Below are 21,905 nucleotides of genomic sequence, written 5' to 3' on the forward strand. Positions count from 1 at the left end.
GTATTAGATACAGAGAGATGAGTCAGATGTCGTTTACAAAGTGCCCAGGTACATTGCAATGTGCAAAATTATTTTAGATGGAGTGGTGCGGTGATGTCCTCCAAAGCCTTCTTGAGAGGAGAATTATTTGCGCGCGTGAAATGCGTGGAGAACGTGGAGCGCGAAGGGAGGGAGGAAGAGTAAGAAGTTAATATGCAAAACGTCTGGCAATCAAATTTTTTAAATTCCTTTACGCTACTTGAGGTCATACCGGAAGTTGCTTATAATGAAATACCACCAATCAAAATACTCTAACGATCTCGGAACACCCTTAGACGTTTCTCCATCGTATTTTCTGATTCCATTTCGCGTGTAATCCCCGCTAACTGGGACCAGAATCTCGATCTGCTGTTTCTTGAAGAGCCTTTCAGCCCGACTCTTTTTCACCAAAATTCAAAATACGAACTTCATGCATCGATTTTATGTTCATATTTCAGGATAGGGGGCTTCGCACTAGGACCAGCGAGGTGTCAGTAAGGAGCCTTTCATTTATTACGGCTGTAGGGAAGGAGAGGGTTAGGCAAAATTTTATAGGGAGCTTCCAAGTATTTGCCAACCCTGAATAAAAAATGTTACAAACTATATAGCCCCCCTCCTCTGATCTTACATCTGAACTTTGTTACCCCACCCCCCACCACAACCACCACCGACCCACAGGCACACAACAAAAAAACATTTGTGCTATAAAGAACTTTGAAAGCAGGAAGGATTTCTTTCCTCAGAACAAACAATTTTTAATATAGACTCTGCAGTCAGCCATTCTGTTTGTGACGGTAGCACTCTTGAATGAGAAAAACATAAGACAGTCGAAGGAATAACAGAAGAAGAAATTGCCAATCTCACACTAGAGAAGCACAACAATCTGGAAGAACAGAGAGACAAACGTAACGATTGGAGTCAGGCTGGTTTACCGGCATATTATTTATTTTCTCGTTTTATACAGCTCATTAGTTGTCGTTAGAGGGTGAATATATACCTTGCTGTCTATGGCAAATGTACGCAACGTTCTCATTGCTTGTTTATTCTCTATTTACATATCCAAAAATCAATTCGGAAAGTCGTGCCAGTGAAACAGAGCTCATGGAGCAGAAGAGAGTTTTGCAATCAGTAATATCCTTCTACAAAAGTACTATAGTACCTGGTCGGTGTTGTCGTAACTGGTGTAGCGAACAAAACTCCTTTTCGGTCGGATTATCATACAGATCTAGTTCGTTTACTTTGCAGCTTGGCTGTTTTACTGCTTCACATAGACTGGCAGCACCGACATCAGTGATCTGATTAAAACCCAGATCTAGTTTGGTCAATTTGCAGCTTGGCCAGATCTAGATCTAGTTTGGTCACTTTGCAGCTTGGCAGTTTTAGTGCTTCACATAGACTGGCAACACCGACATCAGTGATCCTATTACCATCCAGATTTAGTTTTGTTACTTTGCAGCTTGGCAGTTTTAGTGCTTCACACAGACTGGCAACACCGACATCAGTGATCTGATTACGACCCAGACCTAGTTTGGTTACTTTGCAGCTTGGCTGTCTTAGTGCTTCACATAGACTGGCAACACCGACATCAGTGATCCTATTACCATCCAGATTTAGTTTTGTTACTTTGCAGCTTGGCAGTTTTAGTGCTTCACACAGACTGGCAACACCGACATCAGTGATCTGATTACGACCCAGACCTAGTTTGGTTACTTTGCAGCTTGGCTGTCTTAGTGCTTCACATAGACTGGCAACACCGACATCAGTGATAGGATTAACAGCCAGAATTAGTGTGCTTACTTTGCAGCTTGACTGTTTTAGTGCTTCACATAGACTGGCAGCACCGACAGCAGTGATCTGATTACCACCCAGATCTAGTTTGGTTGCTTTGCAGCTTGGCTGTGTTAGTACTTTACATAGACTGACAACACCGACATCAGTGATCCGATTAACACACAGAAGTAGTGTGGTTACTTTGCAGCTTGGTTGTGTTAGTGCTTTACATAGACTGGCAACACCGACATCAGTGATTTTATTGTTCATCAGACAAAGACTGGTTAACGTTTTAGACAGTGGTCCTCCAATAAAACCTACACATTCATTATTTAGTCGACACATTTCCAGTGTTAGCTCGGTGATGGGACATGAATCTCTTTCTAACGCTGCAGACATTTGTCTTAATCCAGATGATATCGTGCTTTCTTCAATGATCAATCTCTTGATGGACATGACTGACCTCTGCTCAAACAATATCATTTCCGAGTAAGCGATTCCCATGTTGACAGTGCCACATGGCGGCTGTCCAGACGGCAATGTTTGGTGTCTTGTGTTGGGTTCCTCTTCATTCAATGCAGTGATTGTATCAAGAAAAAATGATATGGCAATACAATCCACGTCAGTTATGTTAATAAACCAAATCTCTTCATCACGAACAGGGTGTTGACGGTAGTAATCTTTAGCGAATTCCTTGTCCTGATACTCATAGAGACATTTTGCTTGAAGAAGATGGTGATTTCTCTGTCGGGTGTTTAATGAAAGTTGCTTTAGCAGTCTTTCCAGGAGCTCCCCGTCTTTTTCTTTTGACATAATACCAACCATAAACTGCATGACCATTATGGATACAGTTTCTCCTGGAGGAATGCCCCTCTTCTTTACAAACCAACGGGCAGCTAAATATTCCTGAAGAGTTAAGTGAGTAAAACAAAAATGTTTTGTTGTTTGAGAAAAAGACACCCTGAAGGGAGGACCGCAGTGAAGAATACCGCTTTTCCTCAGGCTTTCAACTTCTTTGGAACTGAACCTTTTCATTTCTTTCTCGCCAAAAAGGAACTTTTTCTCCATAAGCAACTCGGCTGCAAACTTCGACAGTTCATCCAGAAAGGTTTCCTCAAAATGAGGAACTTCGTTTTTGTTATGTTTTTCCCTGAAAATGTTGAAAACTTCAAAATAGAGATCACTTGCTGAGATGGGTAGATCTTCAGTACTCTTTGATTCCTTTAGAACGTACTCCATGTATGAACACATCAGAGCACAAAGCACGGGAATGTGAGCAAAACTGATAAGATTCTCGTTCTTCGTTATATGCTCCAGTACAGTGTTCTTCATGATTTCGTTCTCTCCGAAATATTTCTCAATGTATTCTCTCACCTCCAGTGGAGAAAACCCTGCAATTTCCACTTTCCGATCGAAGGGCATTCCACTGATCTTGTCAGATTCATCAGGTCTTGACGTTACCATAACAGTAGCCTTTCCTAAAATTGTTCCTCTCATTAGTTTGGCACATAGTGCAGCTACCGGCATTTTCTCTCGACAGCTGTTTGGATACCTTTCATGCGCATCGCCAGTGATATAAGCTTGTTGGGAAAATTCGTCAAAACCGTCAAGAATGATGAAAACTTCTTCGGGGTGATTAACAATGTATTCAAAAAGCAAGTCGTTGATATTTGATTGGTCATCTAATATCGAGGATCGGTTCAAGAGTTCTTTCAAGGTAAAACCCTCTTTCTTTAGTAAATTCAGCTGACGAAATGTCAACAAGTACGCAAACTTAAAATTGGGCATTTGCGCGTTTGTTGGAGGCAGAAATAATTTATCGTTAACCCAATCTCGAAAAAGCTTTTGACAGAACAAGGTCTTTCCGATCCCTGCCTTTCCAGTGACAAGAATGGATTTGGGATTCTCTTTTTCTTCGGTGGTGGGAATAAACAATTCTTGACAGTGTTTGACTCGAGTTCCGCTCACTTGACCATACTGCTTGAGGTGTGTCCTTCTTTCAGCATCTCCGTCTTTAATGGGCTTTCGTCCATGCTGTATGACAAGATTAGTAAAAATTTCGTCTGTTTTCATCTTGGCGACAGTAGGAATGTCCAAAAGTTTGGGCTGCAACTCTGTTTGCCTTTCTATTGATGCTTTCAAGGCTGCTGAGTAGGCATCAACTTCTGAAAAACAAAAGAAAAATTATAGTAATTAAACAGTTAAAAAAATATATCATTTAAAAAATACGCACGTGCCTTCTGTTGCGTAGAGAACTGTATTTAACCAATCAGAGAGAGCGCACCATATGAGAAGAATTTCAAAACGGGATGTATGTACCAACTGTTTGTGTGAGTCATGTTTCTGTAAAGGAGAGAATTTCTGTATCGAATAAAAATAACTTTGATGAAAGTAAAACTTTGTAACTCTATATGGCAATATGAAAGTTTCATCTACCCAAATTAAAGATTTCGGGTACAAACTAATCACTCGCTACCCTGTAATCATCCTCGTACGAGCAAATATTTTTCAGGGGCTGTGGGGAACCGAAGGGGAGGGGGAGAAGTTAATCTAAATCTAGGGAGGTATTATCAAAGTTCATAGGCTATCATTGCAATTGGTTGGAGGTTGAAATCTTAATCCCCATCTTACTCCCTCTCCGCGCCGGTCCCCAAAGCGCACGTGTCTGGGCGTTTACTTATTTATTTAATTTTTTGGTTTGTTTTTTCCTTCCCTTCCTCCTCGAGAAAAAAATACCTGAGCTTGACTTGTTGACAACTCTACATTCGCTCATCGTTGACAACTATATTCACTCTATATTGAACTCTTCCTTTCATCTAAGTTCTACTATGTAGGATTGACAGCTATGCGGAAATTTCTTTGAATTTTATTCTTTTCTTTCTTTCTTTCTTTCTTTCTTTCTTTCTTTCTTTCTTTTTTTTTCTTTTTTTCATTTTATTTCTATATTTAACTTCCGACTCGAGTGAGATTATTCTCCCCAAAAATTCAATACTTTCTGGGCTGTAAAGAAAATAAATCGAATTGTTTTCTTTGTGGTTGCTATCAATGCTTTCTACAGGCTTTGGTTGTTTAATCATTCTCGATAAAACTGTTTCCAGTTGCTTTTTCCAGGCATCCAGAAATGGTGGAGCTGGTAAGGGGCATGAGTCTATTCCTTACGTGACGTCACAAACTGCTTTGCATGCATTTTCACAAAGACTTAATACAATGCAAATCACTTTGTGACGTCAAGTAAGGAATAGACCCATGCCCCTTACTAACTCGGTCATGGGACAGATGATGGCTAGATTTTGTAACTTTTACAGCCTATAAAAGGTCAAGGTTTGGTTGAAAAAAGGCGCAAAAAGGCTCAATGCGTTTCGAACAGGTGCAAAGATTTATTTAAGCGAAAAACGTTTTTGGGGTTATGTGCACTTTAATCATGCCCGTTAATCATCAGACCCTTACCCAGTCGCTATTTACGTGTTTTGTGGGGTGAGAAGATTGGATTCGAGGATGGATTGAGGCGCGCTGGGTGCCATGGGAAGAGGTAAAGGAAAAATAGCGACTGGCAGATTTCGATCCAATATGGCGTTTGTCCGAAGAGTGATTTCTTTTCTGTTGGCTTTTAATGTCGTGCTGCCGTAATGGCTTCTTCGCGGGAATATTCGAAGGAAGACGAAATATGACTGTGATACTAACCTTCGATCCACAATTCACTGAAAGAACTGTCCAAATCACCCACATCGTCTTCCTGCGAATGTTCCCGCAAAGAAGCCATTACGGCAGCACGACATTACAAGCCAACAAAAAGGAAATCACTCATCGGAGGAACGCTTTAGCTCGTTGAATACCAAACTAGAACCCGCAGTGAATTTTGACTGCAAGAAATGTCTAAAATTACTCCGTTTTCTTGAAAAAGAGCATGCACGGTTCCCCGCACGATTGCACGGATCTGTCAAACGAAATTTGCTAGTCGAGATTTTTCCTTCGCCTCTTCTCATGACACCCTGCGCGCCTCAATTCATCCTCGTATCCAATCTTCTTACCCCAAAAAACACGTAAATGGCGACTGGGTACGAGTCTGGTTAATCATGGGCGCATTGGGATTTTTTTTTTTCGATGTCAAAAATGTCTTGTAGCGCTTTCAATGCTATGAATATACAGAGATTATCGGATAACTGATTGGTGCAGTGGATATGTGAACCCCTTGATCGTTCCGAGTTCGAGTCGCAGATTGTACATTAGTTTTCTTTCTCCTTTTGTAGAATCGTTTGTTTTCATTTTGGTTGCCTTTTGCTTACAGTCGACTGAAGTCATTAAAACATCAAACTCCTGGGAAAGAACGTTATCCCCGTACGTTTTATACTGTAATTATGACTGAAATAAGTGAAATGTAACAGGGAAATCTAATAATTCCTTTTCGCATTTGAATTTAAAAGGAATCTTTCGTTTCAGTGTTATGACATTTTCAGCTGACATTTTATTTTCAAATAAACTCGGCTAAAATTTCTTAGTTGATCGGATATCCACCGAAATGAACCATTACTATATTGGAGGTTTCATCTTCAGAAATGTGTAAAATCAAATTAAACAGGTTCTTCTGCAGATAAACGTCTATATACGTCTGTAATTTCTGCCGAGGTGATCAGATTTTAACCGAAATGAACCATAAGGTACTCCGATTATTACTAAATTTGTAGTTTCATATTCAGAAATTGTTACACAAATTATACAAGTTATTTTGGAGATAAACCTCATTTTACGTCTCTTTCTAGTTAGCTAACCTGGTTTGACATCCTTCATTTTAAGGCTTTCAGCTTCTTGGTCCAAGTTTTCCACCTTGGCTGTCACTGCAGTTAGGCCCTGCTTCAGTTGCTCAACTTTGTCATCTGTCTTGGCAAGTCCTTTTTGTAACCCCTTGACTTGCATCGATAGTCGTTCGTTGACGGCTTTCTGACAACGCAAAAGTCTCTTCAGAGTCTCCTCCACGTCTTGAAGCTTTTCCTGTTGTTGCATCAACGCTTCGTCGTGTTCATCCAGCCTGGTTCCATGGCAAAGTTGCGAAACTTCAAGAACGACAACCTGTTTTTGAACTGAAGCTAACTGCTTGATTTCCTGATCCATTACCGACTTAAGGTTTTTGTTGTCAATGATGAGATCATTGACATTTTCTTGCACTAAAGTCAGAACGTCCCCGTCCACAGCATGTCCCATACACAACTGGCACCCTGCATACAATATGAAGGGATTGTATGATTAGCATTATATATTGAAGTATTTATACCGTTCAAGTCAGTAACATTAACTCTACTTTGAGGGTGTCATATTCGTTCGGGCTATGCAAACTTGCTTTTGAGAAATAACCTTCCTATGTGCAGAAAGAACTTCCTAAACAAATCCTTTTAAAAATTATTATCGCTTAACATATTTTCATATCAATCTATCTACTAACTTGTAGAGTACTGAGTGTAACTTTTATTAAACGTCGTTCCAGTTCAAAGTTCTTATTTGTGTTAGCCGGTGTATTGTAATTAGCACGCTCCTCTCGGGGGTCAGTTTTAGTTAACGGGGAAAGCGTGGGCAAAATATAGATGCCTTCGCCCATTTGTTTTCTCCTTCCTCCTTTCGTTCGTGCAATTATTCATTCAATTATTATCATATCAATGCAAAGGAGAGGCTAACGCTTAACAAAAAGAGTTCGCCCGTTTATTTCCTCGTTCTTTCGTTCGTTTGACGTTCAATCAATTGTTCATTGAATTATTCGCTTTCTTCATGCGTTCAACGGAGAGGCTAACGCTAAACAAAAAGAGTTCGCTTGTCGAACCTTTAGTTTGCCAGTCATACAGATCTTCCAATGTCTTCTTCTCCTTCTCAGCAGTCAGGCCCAGACTTCTCATCAATGCTTTTAGCTTAGCAAAGCAATTATTGAAGAAGGTTTCAGACCATTCCCTGACGTCAAAATGGCCCCACTTGTTTCGGACATTTTTTCTGACATCATCAGCAGATGTCTGAGTGAGTGAGGAGAAAATAGCCTTTGGTTGGTAGTAGGAAATTCCCAACAAGTTCAAGATGGCGGTCATGTCCATCGACTCATCAAAGGCAGAAAACATAGCAAGATGCTTTAGCAGGTATATCTTGGCCAGGTCGACTGAACTGTTGATAGTAAAACAGTAGCTTTTCTTGTCACTGCCATGAAGTACACTGTTGTTGTTAACGTTCTGAAATTTCAGATTTTTAAAGTGTGGATCAGTGTTGGCGTAAGGATAAGTCAGTGTCTTCAGAGTACAGCTTGGGGTCAGGTGTTTGTTTAAGTCGTCATAATGAGTGTTCATTCCTGCTTTGATAACATCTCGCAAAACTGGAGCAGCAACTTTGTTCATAGCAATTCCTACAACAATCCATCTCTTCTCTTCATCAGAGACCATCATCTTTAGTAAAAGAAAGGATAAAAGAAATAAATTAATCAAAGAATGTGTATAGTACCCGGTACTAATAGTATAGTTTTTTGTAATTGATGTGTGGCCCTTGGGATTCAGTTTTCCTCTGTGGCGTACAAAAACAATGAGATTCAGTTTCCGCTAAACACGACTTATTGAAAATCGGGGAGAGCAGGGGCACCCAATAGTTCGTTTCGGATATCGAAGGGGTAAATATGTCGTCAAAAATACGAAAGGATGACAACTGCCTATTTCCTAAAACCAATAATAGCTATAAAAATCGGGGGATTAAATCAAATTACTTTAACCGCTCGCGACTGAAATTTGCATCTAAAGCATCTGATCACATCAATCGGTATTAGCCTGCACAAATGTGTCTTAAAAAAGGCCAGAAAACCATCTGGGAACACAGGAGACAATATTATGACTATTTTTCTTAAACGTTCTCGTTGGGCTTTCCTGACCTAAACCATGCCGGTTACGGAAACTGAGCTTCAGTTTAACTATGAAGCCAAAAGGAAGAGAATGTTTGTCAAATTTCAAGAATCGACAGTGATCGATCACCAAATTCACTGAAGAATAGCTCTGTTGTCAGTTCTACCCTTTGAAGACACGTTTCTATTGCGCGTTTTTAGACTTTTTACGGGTCATTTACTTAACTGTATAATCACTACACAGTTTAGAATTTTACTAAACAAATCTTGCTAAAGTTGCTTTTTCCTTACAGCCTTTGCTGTCTGCTTACTTGCAACATAACAACTACTATTATAAGAGAATACTTCTGTCCGCCGGCTTGTTTTTTTCGTAGAAGGTTGCATACATAATTCTTCATTCTCCCTCAAAAGGTAATTTTGAAATTTACTGATTGCGGATATTGACTAACTGATCACGAGAGGTGTTTGAATTATAAATTAATTGTGTTAGCGTGCTGGTTACTAACTTGCTTATAAAAATGCTATTTAATACACAAAGTATTGATAAATTGTGAAATGTAGCTGACTGGTCGCTGACAGACTTTCATGTCGAGTTTTCTATCGCGTGATAGTTGATGACGGCAAAGCTCGAATCAACTATCACACATAGAAACCTAGAGCGAATATTTTAATTGTTTTAATATAAATGTACTATAGTATAAATATATTAATCTGCTAGTTACTTGCATTACTTCATCTAACAATGAAACTGTTGCTTGTCAACATTGCGAAATCCATGACGCGCTTACCCAAACCCTCACCCTAACTCGGATCCGACGCGCGAAACATTTCCGTAGTAGCCCAGCGTGAAGTAAGAGGGACGTCAGTTATGTTCCGAAATTGGCTTTAGTCTCGGTAGTCAAATATGTGGCTTTTGTACTTTGGTTTGTCTTGTTGAAACAAAAAAAAACTTGTTCAGCCCCTTGTTTTGTTATTCTTTAATATCGCCCTCACTAATTGAAAAAAAATAATAATAAGCGCCCACCCACATGGACCCAAAGTTAAGGTAAGCGCCCAGAGCCGTTAATAGAATAAATACGTATCTCTATGTTGGTGATGCTGCGAAATGCCAACCAAGTCGGCAAATGTCACAAACGTTTATTAATTATCTGAAGATTTTTGTAACAGCTGATGGTCTCTTCGATGAAGTATCAATATTGTTTTCGGTTGCTACAATTCAAGTAAGCAGTGCACATTCCACAACCATCAGGGGCAGATATTTTTAGACTGTCACAAAATTAATTCAATGAAATTAACATGTATATTAATCTTCTTCTACATCATGACCAAAATTTGGTTTTGGCGCCAAATCACGCATGAGGAGATTCTCATCAGCATGTTGACCTTCTACGATAAACGCTAATTTGCTTCCAATAATCAAATGCGAAAACACGTTTCGGTCTAAAACTCGAAAGTTTGATTCCATACTTGAAAAAAACTTTCTCCCAAGAAGCCAATTTGTTGCAGACATTATTTAATAGATGCGCAGTCGACCATCACTTATCACCAACATAGTTTCGAAAAGCTTTCGTATTAAAGTTCCGGCAGACGAACAAATCACCTTGAATTGATTTCGCCGACCTCTCACGAAACGTACAATTATTAGAGAACTGAACTACTCTACGCTGACTGCACGGGAGAGTCTTACGTATTTGATTAATTAAACAGGAACACAGGAAAGCGCTCGCATGCATTGATGTTTGGAATTTTGAAAGCCGATTACCTAACTATCCAGCGTTTAGTCTTTACCACAGAAGCAAATACATGTTAATATAAAATAACTAACGGTTACAAAAAATGACATTTGTATTAATGTTATTGGTTCTTACACCGTTACGCGATCCGCCACGCTAAAGAGTAAAAATTATAAAGAGGATGGCAGTGATCTACGTCTGCTATTCAAATTTTAACAAAACAGGCATGAGCTTATTTTGTTTAAGTATACATTTTTGCATACTGGATATGAGTTCTTCGGCTTTGTTTTTTTTTTTTTTTTTTTTCAGTTTTGGAAGATTTGATCGGAAAAGTTCAAACTGACAACAAGTTGAGCAGGGATCGGCCGGTTGTCCTGCAGAAGCCAAAGAAAATAAAGATCTGAAAGTTGATTACAGATTTGTGGTCGAGATCGAGATTCCTTTCTACTCCTAACCGATGCAGTACAACAGTTTCTTTACACGCTAACCGCCTTTACGAAAAAGCGGGACTTGAACAAAGTCACCGTCGATCTTTCAACTTAATGTATTTTAACAGTAAACCGTTCGCTCATGGCGGATACAATACAGCCATCCTACCTTACTTGCGAACATATTGTATTTCCTGAGCTGCTCACGAAGAGCGCGTTGCAATTCTTGTGCTACGTCTTGTCCGCCTGCACCAAGACTTCCTCACCGATTTAACGATTAAACATTTGGATCCTACCAGGAACAGGCTAAGGAGTTATTTTTGTTCCTTTACAACGAAAACAGAGAGACACCACAAACAAACTAAAACAAAGTGAATAACGTGGTTTTGGGTGCGACATTAGAAATCGACTGAAATTAGCATATAAATGCGCCAGTGATTTTCAAACAACGCTATGTGTGGGATTTTGTTGGCTTGGCTTGGAACAGTTATTTTGTTAATAGTAACCATGCAAACTGTTATCCAATTCTGTTGATACAGATAATTATACCGTGTTCCGTTTGTGTAGCGGAAACTTAACGACGCAAAATGAAGAAAATTCGTCTCAAAAGTGAACGGAACTTGATAAAGGTGTAGGTGAGACGTGGTCTGCCCTCAGGACATCCCGCGTAATTATAAGATTTTTGTAACAGATGGTCTCTTCGATGAACTATCGATGCTGGTTTCGTTTGCTCCAATTCAATCAAGCAGTGCACATTCCACAACCATGAGAGGCAGATATTTTTAAGCTGTTACATAATTAATTCAATGAAATTAACATGTATATTAATTTTGTTCCACTTCATGTAAGAAATTTTGTTTCGGCGCAAATCACGCATGAGATCAATATTTTCATCTTCATGTTGAGCTTCAACGATAAAAGTTAATTTGCTTCCAATAATCTTAGACAAATGTAAAAACACGTTTCAGTCTAACACTCGAAAGGTTAATTCCATACGCCAAAGGAACTTTGTCCCAAGAAGCCAGTTTGTTGCAGACATTATTTCAGTTAATAGATACGCAGTCGACAATAACTTATCATCAACATAGACCAAAATAGTTTCGAAAAGCTTTTGTATCAAAGTTTCGAAACAAACGCATTACCTTGAATCTCACGAAACGTACAATTATTAGAGAACGGAACTACTATACACTGACTGTACGTGGAGTCTTGCTTATTTGCTTATTTGCTTAATTAAACGGTAACCTATAATCTCAGGGATTCCGACATCAAACCACACTTGCCAACATGAGCCACGCACGAACTATCGCAAGCGTAGCTTTAGCTTAGCGGGGCGTTATTAAAGTGCTCGCATATAGTTAGCATGTAAAGTGGTCTCATGAAAAATGCATTTATGTTTCGAATTTTCCGAGCTGCGAGATTACTCACTTATCCAGCATTTAGTCTTTATCACAGACGAAAGCCGACACAATAATCAAAGTTACCAGAAATGACAATTTGTTTTAATGTTATGAGTTCTTACACCGTAATGCGATCAACCACAATAAATCACACTAAAGAGTAAAGAGTGAAGATTGTAAGGAGGATGGCAGTGATCTATGTCCGCTATTAAAAAAATCATCAACTTATTTTGTTTAAGTGAACATTTTTGCTTACTAGGTATGCGTTTTTGGGCTTTTTTTTTTTTTTGGAAGACTTGATCGGAGAAGTTTAAACTGACAACAGGTTGAGCAGAGATCGGCCGGTTGTTCTGCAGAATCCAAAGAAAATGAAGGTTCTGAAAGTTGATTACAGAACTGTGGTGGAGCTCACGGGTTGTTACAGATAATCGGTCTTCCCGTAAGCGAAGGTTCAGTTTTAGCAAAAGTGCTGATAAGGTAATAATTTGGCCACCTTAAAAAGATTCTCGAGTGTTGACTCTGACGAAGGGCTGACGCTATGGCGCGTTTTTGACGCTCGAAACGTCAGTAGTCGAATCATTTTACGGTGGCCAAATTACCTGATATCAATTGTGTTGATAAAACCAAACATTCCTTTCTACTCCCCATCGATGCAGTACAACACTTTCTAACCGCCTTTTCGAAAAAGTGGGACTTGAACAAAGTCACCGTCGATCTTTCAACTTAATGTATTTTAACAGTAAACCGCTCGCTCATGGCGGATACAATACAGCCCATGATCCTACCTTACTGGCGGACATGTTGTAGTTTCTGAGCTGCTCACGAAGAGCGCGTTGCAATTCTTGTGCTACGTCTTGTCCGCCTGCACCAAGACTTCCTCACCGATTTAACGATTAAACATTTGGATCTTACCAGGAACAGGCTAAGGAGTTACTTTTGTTCCTTTACAACGAAAACAGAGAGACACCACAAACAAACTAAAACAAAGTGAATAACGTTGTTTTGGGTGCGACATTAGAAATCGGCTGAAATTAGCATATAAATGCGCCAGTGATTTTCAAACAATGCTGTGTGTGGAAGTTTATTGGCTTGGCTTGGAACAGTTATTTTGTTAATAGTAACCATGAAAACTGTTATCCAATCCTGTTGATACAGCTAATGATACCGTGTTCCGTTTGTGTAGCGGAAACTTAACAACGCAAAATGAAGAAAATTCGTCTCAAAAGTGAACGGAACTTGTTAAAGATGTATGTGAGACGTGGTCTGCCCTCAGGGCACCCCGCGTAAATTATTCGATTTTTGTAACAGATGGTCTCTTCGATGAACTATCGATGCTGGTTTCGTTTCCTACAATTCAATCAAGCATTGCACATTCCACAACCATGAGAGGCAGACACTTTTAAGCTGTTACATAATTAATTCAATGAAATTAACATGTATATTAATTTTGTTCCACTTCATGTAAGAAATTTTGTTTCGGCGCAAATCACGCATGAGAATATTTTCATCTTCATGTTGAGCTTCAACGATAAAAGCTAATTTGCTTCCAATAATCTTAGACAAATTTAAAAACACGTTTCGGTCTAATACTCGAAAGGTTGGTTCCATACGCCAAAGGAACTTTGTCCCAAGAAGCCAGTTTGTTGCAGACATTGATAGATAGGCAGTCGACCATAACTTGTCATCAACATAGACCAAAATAGTTTCGAAAAGCTTTTGTATCAAAGTTTCGAAACAAACACATTACCTTGAATCTCACGAAACGTACTGCAATTATTAGAGAACGGAACTACTTTACACTGACTGTACGTGAGAGTCTTGCGTATTTGCTTATTTGATTAATTAAACGAGAACTTATAATCTAACGGATTCCGACATCAAACTAGACTTGACAACATGAGCCACGCGAGCACTATCGCAAGCGTACCTTTAGCTACAGCGGGGCGCTATTATGAAACAGTCTACCCGTAAATTTATGGAAAATAGACTCTCTTGGTCGCTTTAATAGACAATTTGATCGGCTTTACAACAATTGTCGGTCAGGGTCCCGCACGGCAATCTTGCAAAACAGTATTTTTATTTTAATTTGTGAAGTTTTTAACACTTTCTTTTTATAACGTAATACTGAAGATTTTACCGTAGATAAATAAATAAAGTATGAGTATAACAAGGGAAAGTCCTCGCACACAGTTAGCATGTAAAGTGGTCTCGTGAAAAATACATTTATCTTTGGAATTTTTCGAGCCGCGCGATTACTTAGCTATCCAGCATTTAGTCTTTATCACAGACAAAAACCTGCACAATAACCCAAAAATAACAATTTGTTTTAATGTCGTCAGTTCTTACACCGGAATGCGATCCACCACAATAAATCACACAAAAGAGTAGAGATCCTAAAGAGGATGGCAGTGATCTATGTCTGCTATTAAAACACTCATCAGCTTATTTTAACATTTTTGCAAACTAGTTATGCGATCTTTGGTTTTCTTTTCTTTTCTTTTCTTTTCTTTTTTTTTTTTTTTTTTTTTTTTTTTTTTTTTTTCGTGCAGATTTGATAAGAGAAGTTGAAACTGAGAACAAGTTGAGCAGAGATCGGCCGGTTGTCCTGCGGAATCCAAAGAAAATAAAGTTCTGAAAGTTGATTGCAGCTTTGTGGTCGAGATCGTGGGTTGTTACGGATAATCAGTATTCCCGTAAGCGGATGTTTGGTTTCATCAAAAGTGCTGATAAGGTATTATAAATTTGGCCACCTTAAAAAGATCCTCGAGTGTTGACTCTGACGAGGGGCTAACGCTATGACGCGTTTTTCACGCTCGAAACGTCAGTACTCGAATCATTTTACGGTGGCCAAATTACCTAATATCAACTGTGTTGATAAAACCAAGCATTCCTCTCTACTCCCCATCGATGCAGTACAACAGTTTCTTTACACACTAGCGGGACGTGAACAAAGTCACCGTCGGTCTTTCCATTGAATGTATTTCAAAGGTAAACCGTTCACTCGTGGCGAATACAATACAGCCATCCTACCTTACTTGCAGACATGTTGTAGTTTCTGAGCTGCTCACGAAGAGCGCGTTGCAATTCTTGTGCTACGTCTTGTCCGCCTGTACCAAGATTTGCTCGCCAATTTAACGATTAAACGTTTGGATCTTACCGGGAAGAGGTTAAGGGGTTATTTTTGTTCCTTTACATGTACAACGAAAACAAACAGACACTCAAACAAACTAAACCCAAGTGAATAACGTAGCTTTTGGGTGCGACATTAGAAATCGACTGAAATTAGCATATAATGCGCCAGGATTTTCAAACAACGCTGTGTGTGGGAGTTCATTGGCTTGGAACAGTTCTGTTATTAATAGTAACCATGAAAACTGTTATCCAATTCTGTTGATACAGGTAATTATACCGTGTTTCGTTTGTGTAGCGGAAACTTAAGTACGCAAACTGAGGAAACTTCGTCTCAAAAGTGAATGGAACCAAGGTGTATAGCCGGATTTAACAAAGATGTGATTGAATCACATCTTTGTTTTTAAATAACTTCATTAATATTGCAGTCAACCGAAGAATCGGAAACGACAGGAATCTGCTTGTGCAGCAGTTTTTAATAATCTTTTTGCATGGCACTTTTATCCTTGTACGACACTGAATTGAACTTGACTTGTGACGATATTTCATGTTAAATCAATCCATCACCGACAAAACTGATGTCAACTAAAGCGGTTTTTTATCATTCTATCTTAGAACAAAATCTTCTGATAATCTATTACAAATACTTTATACAATTTATTGACCAATAAAGAAGGCTTCCTTTTAGATGTCTTACATCGTTGATGGGATACTAACGAACGCGCCGGTTTCACTTTCGAAGTGTTGTTTTCACAGTTTTCACAAGGGACCCTTGCTTTCACAAGCGTCTTTTTATTACTATTTTCGCATCAAGGCGTTTAGTAGTGTATGGCTGGGCGCGATATTTCACGGAGAATCGAATACTGGAAAATTGCATCTGGAAAAATGGTAGTCCGGTGGTTGGTTGCTTGATAAAGGTAGGAGGTTGACCTTAATATATAATGAATTTTAAAAAGGCCGGATAGGTCAAGCTTTCAAGGCCGGCGGTCTATATGATGCCGGAGATAGAAAATTGTGCTCAATCTTCTCTTCGGCCATATGCTGGTTTAGAGTTTCGTTCCTTTTTATTGTAGTTTTGACACACAAGACATGACTTCAGAGTTCTCAGGTTACACCAAAGTCGTACAACGAGGTTAGCGTTCTTGTTGTTTGGCGAGGCGTTCTAGAGGGTACCTCAACAACACTTAAGCTTAAGCTGTTTAACATCGCACAGTAGAAACTGAACTTTAAAGTAATTTTGACACAATTAAGAACAAAAATGGACCCAAAAGGGCAAGCAAGCATGGCAAAACAAATGTGCTCTTTCATTCTCTTCTTCCATTTTTCCATGTATTCGAACGGCGCTGCTATCGGAAACGTTTCACCTCGAAATACGCTAGACAAAACCTGTCAGACGTTCCTTGACGGCTGCCAAGCTGCTATCCGGGTCAAAGAGTTTTGAAACACCCCTCTCCCCCACTCAATGCTGACTCAATGATGTTTTATCATAACCATGGAAGGCGATCAGCTCAGCTGAAACCGTTTCATGGCTTTTAGCCAGGATTGTGGATTGTTTTCAAGGTCAAAAGTGATCCTGCGATCGCGATCCTGTGATCGTGATCCTCTCGAAAATGGAATCCTCGGTCTTTCTAAAAAAAAACCTGAAAGAACTTTAATTAACAATTTCGGAGGAAAGTTCTGTCTTAGTCTCCGCCATGACACTCATGTCCAATATACACAAATGGATACGAATCGTCAAAACACCCTCACCAATCGTACCATTGGTAAAAGATTACGATTTGTCAAAGACGCCTTACGATTCGTACCATTGGAACAAATGGTAAGCTCCTCATTCGATTGGGATTCCATTGGTGAAATGCATTTCATTAACACTTGTAAGCCGTGCGAAAACGAATGGTCGATTGGTACCATTGGTACCATTGGTACAAATGGAAAAGTAGTCAGTCGATTGGTTACGATTCGTACCATTGGAACGAATGGTAAGCTTCTCAGTCGATCGGTACACCATTTGTAAACTGCATCTCATTAAGTGGCTTGTAAGCCATGCGAAAACGAGTGGTCGATTGGTACCATTGGTACAAACGGAAAAGTAGTCAGTCGATTAGTTTTGATTCGTACCATTGGAACAAATGGTAAGCTCCTCAGTCGATCGGTATACCATTTGTAAACTGCATCTCATTAGCTGACTTGTAAGCCATGCGAAAACGAATGGTCGATTGGTACCATTGGTACCATTGGTACAAATGAAAAGTAGTCAGTCGATTGGTTCACTATTGGAATCTGGATCTCAAGACAAACGTCATGACTTGAATCTTCCTTGATATATAAGCGAAATACCTCGTCTTTAATGCATGAGCCGAAACAACATGAAACAAGCGCACTACACATGAATCTATCTCGTTCCTAAATCAGTCCACGAGCCGAAACAAGCATGCTACACATCAATATATCTCGTTCTTTAATGCACGATGAGCCAAAACAAGCGCGCTACACATGAAACCTCGTTCTTTAATCGATGAGCCAATACAAGCACGCTGCACATGAATATACCTCGTTCTTAAATCCATATGCCAAAACAAGCGCGCTACACATGAATATAACTCGTTCTTTAATCCATGAACAGAAACAAGCGCTCCACACAGAATATAACTCGTTCCTTAATCCATGAACCGAAACCGAGCGCGCTACGCATGAATATAACTCGTTCTTTAATCCATGAACCGAAAGAAGCGCTCTACGCATGAATATAACTCGTTTTTTAATCCATAAACCGAAACAAGCGCGATACGCATGAATACAACTTGTTCTTTAATCAATGAACTGAACCAAGTGTGCTACGCATGAATATTACCGGTACTCGTTCATTAATCTATCAGATCTATAAACCGAAACAAGCGCACTACACATGAATATACCCCCTTCTTTAATCCATGAACCAAAACTAGCGCGCTACGCATGAATATAACTCGTTCTTTAATCCATGAACCAAAACATTAGCGCGCTACACACAGAATATAACTCGTTCCTTAATCTATGTACCAAAACCGAGCGCGCTACGCATGAATATATAGAGGATATTACATGGCCGCGCGGAGATACGAAATTTCTCTTCGAGTGTTGAAAAATATTTCACGACTGAGCGCAGCGAACGAGTGAAATATTTTTCAACACGAGAAGAGAAATTTCGTATCTCCAAGCGGCCATGTAATATTCTATTTATTATACAAACACCGATGAAATACCAAACCATTTCATTTTCGCTGCGAAGGGCGCGATTTATTATGTAACCATAGTAACGGTGTTATTTTTACATGGGAAAATAACATGTTATCTTCACGTGTAAAGATATCACCTTTTCGCGCGAAAGCTCACCTGGTATTTCACTGTTGTTTATATAATAAAACTCGTTCTTAAATCCAGGAACCGAAAGAAGCGCGCTACGCATGAATATAACTCGTTTTTTAATTCATAAACCGAAACAAGCGCGATACACATGAATACAACTCGTTCTTTAATCAATGAACCGAAACAAGCGTGCTACGCCTGAATATTACTGTTACTCGTTCTTTAATCCGTAAACCAAAACAAGCGCGCTACACGTGAATATACCTCGATCGTTCTTTATCCATGAACCGAAACAAGAACGCTACACATGAATATACGAGTCATATTCATGTGTAGCGCGCTTGTTTCGATTTATAGATTAAAGAACGAGTTATTAAAATTCATATGTAGCGCGCTTGTTTAGGTTCATGGATTAAAGGGTGAATTATATCCATGTGATCCTCGTTTGTTTCGGCTCTGGGATTAAAGAACAAGGTACTTGATGTGAAGCGCGCTTGTTTCGGTTCATGGATTAAAGAACGATTTTGATTTATGTGTAGCGTGCTTGTTTCGGATCATGGAAAAGAACGAGTTATATTTATGTGTAACGCACTTGTTTCGGCTCATGGACTAAAGAACAAGGTATATTCACGTGTAGCGCGCCTGTTTCGGTTCATGGATTAAAGAACGACTACCGGTAATATTAATGCATAGCACGCTTGTTTCGGTTCATTGAATAAATAACGAGTTGTATTCATGCGTATCGCGCGCGCTTGTTTCAATTTATGGATTAAAAAACGAGTTATACAGCTATTTCAATTAACGTTGTCGGTTCAAAGCATGAAGCTAAAAGACAAGACCGAAAGTTGACGTGGGATTTTTATGAATAAATTCATCAAAATCAGTCATGCCTGGAGAAAACAATAGGTTGTAATTAGCAGTACAATGACCTGCACGTGCAGGGATGATTTTGATGAAATTATTCATAAAAAATAATCCCACAAAACATTGCGGTCTTGTCTTTTAGCTTGATTTTAATCCGACAACGTTAATTGAAATAGCTGTATTCATGCGTAGCACGCTTGTTTCGGTTCATGGATTAAAGAACGAGTTATATTCATGCGAAACGCGCTAGTTTTCGTTCATGGATTAAAGAACGAGTTATATCAATGCGTACGCGCTTGTTTCGGTTCATGGATTAAAGAACGAATTATATTATGTGGAGCACGCTTTTAACGAGTTATATTCATGCGTAACGCGCTTGTCTCGGTTCATGGATTAAAGAACGAGTTATATTCATACGTACGCGCTTGGTTCGGCTCATAGCATTAAAGAATCAGGGTATTTTGCTTATAAATCTACCTATAATCAAGTCATGACGTTTGTTTTGAGATGCAGATTCCAATGGTCAACCAATCGACTGACTACGTTTCCATTTGCACCATTGGTACCAATGGTACCAATCGACCATTCGTTCAAGTTTCAAACGGCTTACATGTGTTAATGATATGCATTTCACCAATGGTGTACCAATGGAATGCCAAGTCATTCTATTGGTACCAATCGTACCATTGGTACCAATGGACGAACGGAATCCCACTGTACTCAAACCGAACCGTAGCGAAAATAGATTAAGTCCCCTTAATGAAATGCAATTCACCAATGGTGTACCAATGGAATGCCAAGTCACTCTATTGGTACCAATCGCACCATTGGTACCAATAGACGAACAGAATCCAGCTGTACTCTAACCGAACCGTAGCGAAAATAGTCTAAGTCCCCTTAATGAGATGCAATTCACCAATGGTGTACCAATGGAATGCTAAGTCACTCTATTGGTACCAATTGTACCATTGGTACCAATGGACGAACGGAATCCAGCTGTACTCAAACCGAACTGAAGCAAAAATAGTCTAAGTCCCCTTAATGAGATGCAATTCACCAATAATACCAAGTCATTCCATTGGTACCAATCCTACCACTGGTACCAATGGACGAACGGAGTCCAGCTGTGCACGAACGGAATCCAGCTGTACTCAAACCAAACTGTAGCGAAAATAATCTAAGTCCCTTTAATGAGATGCAATTCACCAATGGTGTATCAATGGAATGCCAAATCATTCTATTGGTACCAATCGTACCATTGGTACCAATGGACGAACGGAATCCCACTGTACTCAAACCGAACCGTAGTGAAAATAGTCTAAGTCCCCTTAATGAGATGCAATTCACCAATGGTGTTCCAGTTGAATGCCAAGTCATTCTATTGGTACCAATCGTGCCATTGGTACCAATGGACGAACGGAATCCAGCTGGACTCAAACCGAACCGTAGTGAAAATAGTCTAAGTCCCCTTAATGAGATGCAATTCACCAATGGTGTTCCAATGGAATGCCAAGTCATTCTATAGGTACCAATGGACAAACGGAATCCAGCTGTACTCAAACCGAACAGTAGCGAAAATAGTCTAAGTCCCCTTAATGAGATGCAATTTACCAATCGGCGGTGTACAAATGGAATGCCAATCCATTCCATTGGATTCCGTTTGTGTGTATTGGACAACACTCCGCCATGATGTGAAACTTTTCCTCAACTCTGTTCTCCAGGGCTTCTTCTCAGAAAAAGAGAGACTGTTATAATAATGGAATAATCGCTTTATTGAACCTTTTTCAGGTGGAGTTATATAAAAGACTAGTGGCTGCACGAGTTGAACTTTCTAGCCAGTACTCCTAGTATTTGTGTGTTACATTGTAAATGCTTTTTGTAGACTATAGGGTAAATAAAGTTGTTTGTTGTTTAAAGAATAGGGAAGTCTGTCATTTAAGCCCTATCGAAATATCTCGAACAGACCCAACGAAAAGAGTTGCAGTTTCTTTACGGTACGAGTGTGAAAGGGATACCATTTTATATGAAAGGTATGCAAAAGGGTTACCTTTTCTTTCAAAAATGGTATAAAAAAGGGTGAGGTTCGGACCTTGGCTGGAGCCTACCCGTACAGAAGTTTTATAGCATGCACCGTTTGGTTTTCTTTTTTGAGGGGGAATCTTGTTAACGCTGTCACGTCATAGCCTATTGACTTGATCTCAGAAGGACTAACATCATCTGAAACTATGACATCATAATCTAAAAATACAATAGTGAAATCATCCGGTTGTGGGGTCAGTTGACGTAATCGGAAGAGATGACATCAACCAAAACATAGAATAGAGTCATATTATTTTACAATAGAAATGAGGAGGAGGAGGAGGAG

At 39.4% G+C, this 21,905-nt stretch overlaps 1 pseudogene across 1 annotated transcript; it reads right to left on the reverse strand.

Moving 5' to 3' along the window:
• Positions 1 to 728: 728 nt before the first annotated feature.
• On the reverse strand, positions 729 to 15,676 carry LOC146464007 (uncharacterized; annotated as a pseudogene). Its single transcript, XR_014856740.1, has 4 exons — positions 15,233 to 15,676; positions 7,595 to 8,198; positions 6,555 to 6,998; positions 729 to 3,953 (listed from the first exon to the last, which is right to left on the reverse strand). The product of XR_014856740.1 is annotated as an uncharacterized LOC146464007 (transcript).
• Between the last annotated feature and the right edge of the window lie 6,229 nt (positions 15,677 to 21,905).

Source organism: Pavona decussata, unplaced genomic scaffold (assembly GCF_977016875.1).
Source record: "Pavona decussata unplaced genomic scaffold, jaPavDecu1.1 SCAFFOLD_170, whole genome shotgun sequence".
Taxonomy (NCBI): Eukaryota; Metazoa; Cnidaria; class Anthozoa; order Scleractinia; family Agariciidae; genus Pavona; species Pavona decussata.